Source organism: Thalia democratica, chromosome 8, assembly GCF_965202585.1.
Source record: "Thalia democratica chromosome 8, ktThaDemo2.hap1.1, whole genome shotgun sequence".
In the NCBI taxonomy this organism is placed as follows: Eukaryota; Metazoa; Chordata; class Thaliacea; order Salpida; family Salpidae; genus Thalia; species Thalia democratica.
The window spans coordinates 34,235,109-34,238,563 of record NC_139172.1 but is presented as its reverse complement, the minus strand read 5'-3'; positions in this window follow the sequence as shown (position 1 = coordinate 34,238,563).

Below are 3,455 nucleotides of genomic sequence, written 5' to 3'. Positions count from 1 at the left end.
TTTTCAGCAAGATAATACCAATGAAATAGACCAGGGTTTACCAAAATTTTTATTTTCAAACTGCTTTCTTTGAAGAAATTAAAATGGCTATTGCCCCATCCAACAAGACTACCATTTAAAACACTTAAGACCTTTTTTATTTTTGCTCTTCATTTGCAACTCAAGAATATCTAGTGTAAGTTTCACAATTTTAAAATCGCCCCCCCCCCCCCTTCGCCCATTTACTGATTATTGCCCCACAACTTACTAAAACCGCCCACTTTTGGAAACCCTGATGTAGGCCTTCATTGTCAAACAAGACTACATTAAGATAATTGTGAAAAATTATTAAGAAAGCGGTTTAATGTATAAATTGATTTTTTTTCGTTTTTGTATCATTTTAAATTTGCATAAAAATGTTGTAATTTTGTATTATTTCGAATTATAATTTTGTTATACAAAAGTTTATTTGTTATTTTTATTGATGTTTTTCTACTTAAATGTTTGTCAACAAACTAAAATTTGTTTTTGGTTTTATAAAAGTTTTATATTTTTGTTTGACAAACCTTTACAAGTTGTTTCGTTGAAATATTTACATTATAAACTTTAAATTCATTCAAGCTTACTAATATAATATCTTACTACCTTAAAATTAGTGTGTTAGTTAGTTTTTGTTTTCACTGTTAATTGATTTTATTTACAATTTGGTATGCTAAAAAAAATTCCTCAGTTGTTTCCAAAAATAGAATTTAACAATGAATGTTAATTTATATTTGATAACCAATCGTTTGTTAGTTTTTATTTACATTCAAACTATACACTTACTTTTCAATTGAACTATAAAACATCAGCAGACTAGTTTGTTTAGCTAAATTTTTTTCTTGACTCTAAATAAAAATGACAATAAATCTTTAAGTTATCAAAAAATTGCATCTAACAAGGTACTGTTTATATCTTGCAGACTACAGTAACCTCTCGCATCCTTACGCACTCGTGACGTTACGCACTCTCGTTTAGTTACGCACTTTAGAATTCTAAAAAATTAAAAAAAATTAATTTTAATTTCAATATCCAAAATTCTTATGGCGTGAAATTCCCACTCAAAAAGTTCATTAACATATCTTTTTTACAAGACAAGTTTATCCTTATGTGGGCAAAGGTCAAATTTAAAAAAAAATTTTACTAACACAAACAATGTTTATTAAACATTTTTATTATATTTTATATATTTTTGGTCAAAAGAAATCCATTACAGCACCAAATGCATATTTTCGTAGAAGGCTGTAGAAACTAATTTTAACATAGACACCAAACCATTTCTAAATTGTAAACAAAAGCTTAACTATAAATTGAATTCGCTAAGTAGAATAGAATATAAATGTTAAGTATATAATAAGTAACATATAAATAAAGATAAAATCTACTTATTTTTAAAATTAGTAAAATTTTTCTACAAGTATTATTATTTTATATAAATTTAGTTTATTTTTTTTTTAATATGTATAGTTTTATATTTTTTATCATATTTATAAATAAAGTAAAGAAATTCTTAAAATTGGGAAAGTACCCAATTTACTTTTAACTAGAAGCAATATCAAAAAAACAGCCATTATCGTAAGTATATTTGGTATCTCTCGTATCTTTACGCGTTTTTTCTGTGAACACAATGTGCGGAAATAAGCGAGAGGTTACTGTAGTTATATAATGTTCATTACTTGTAAATTAATTATTAATAAAAATTGTTTATTAAATACCTGTATAAGTTTTGATTTTTGGGACAAGAACATACTTTTAAAAGTAATTATGTTTTCTTTTAGATATATGTAAATTAGTTACTTGTAGTGGGCTAAGTTGTAGTAGATATAGTTACAAAACAAATTTTCATGTTACACCATTTTAAAATCTAGACGTGAAATTTAAAAAGTACGTGTTACAGAAGAAAAGAAATATTGTGAGTATATTTCTACTTAGTAGCAGTCTAGTTTAAGTTGTTTTAAGTAAGCGGTATTTTATTAGTTTTTTTCTATAAATTGTTGTTACATAAACAAATTACGAAAACTATTAACGATCAAAAGAAAATAAAACCTTGTAGGAAAAGAGAGACTTTAAATTTATAAACTATAAAGTTTTCTTTTGTTTACAGAAATCAATTATTTAAGACCTATGTATTTAATAGCAAAAATCTTCATTTACTAACATTAAGAACTAAATTTACTGTATGCAACATGTGGATATGTTAAATAACATTAAAAAAAAAACAAAACTTTACTAAGATAAGTAATTAATTCTCTTCTAAAGTTCAGATGTAAATGATAAGTTTAAACATATTTTCTTTCCGTTCATAGTTTCTAATTTTTAGTTTCACAAGATGATAAAGCTGTTGTTTGAAAATTACTGTGTACTTAATAAAACTGTTTAAGTACTTCATATTTGTATTAGTTTTAAACTGATTTTGACCATTATTATCTGAGGCGGTTCTAAAGTATCAATTTGATAAAATAGTTTTTTACATCAGTAATTGTACATGCTGCTCCTTACAAAAGTACATGCTGTGCAAAAGTAATTGTACGGGCTGTACAAAAGCGTTTGTTATAAACAACTTATTTACTGATAAGTTCTGGTTATGGTATTATAAAAACTCAATACAATGAATTTTAGGACACTTAAAAGTATTTTAATGGATTGCCTGACGTAATATAGTTATAAAGAATAAATTTATTTATATTAATTTTTAAAATTAATTGCTTGTAAAAGTCAAATGTTAACAAAGTCTTTTTGCTTTTTTATTAAATTTGTTATTTTTTTAAAAAAACGCAAAAACTTACAACTAACCCTAATCACTTTGTAAGTTATCTGTAATTACTCTTAAGATTTAATCAAAGTTGCCAAAAAAAAGATACATATTATTTTTGTGTACAATTAACCTTTTAAAATTATTATTCTTCACTTGTTAATGCAAATTTTAAAAAAGTTTTAAGTTTTTTAAGTATTAATTTTACTGTTTTTGTCAGTAATATTTATCTAGTAGTGATATCTTCGGGATTTTTAAAAGTATTTGTTTGAGAAAAGTTTGTCTCAATTATAAAATTTAAACCTCCAGAGTAGTAAAATTTCAAAGTATATTCGCTATTTTAGTAGATTTTTATCAATTCAATGTAATTTTTGTTGCCTTTTACCTCAAACCAGGCTTCAAAAACTATTTTATATTCTGTCAATTTAGCTTTCTGAACTGGAATTATGATATGTTTTAATTTAAGGCTTGTTAACTATAATTAATTTTAATATTGGTATAAGTTTTAGCTTAATAGTATAAAAACCATAAAATAGGTTAAAAAATTGCAATGGGCCAGATTTCTGGTGACGAACGATACTTTGACTGCTGCCACCATTAGTTAAACTACTTTAAGTGATTGATTTACTGAAACCTTTTGAAGTAGTTCGTCTGCGAACAAACTTAAGCCTACTACTTACAAATT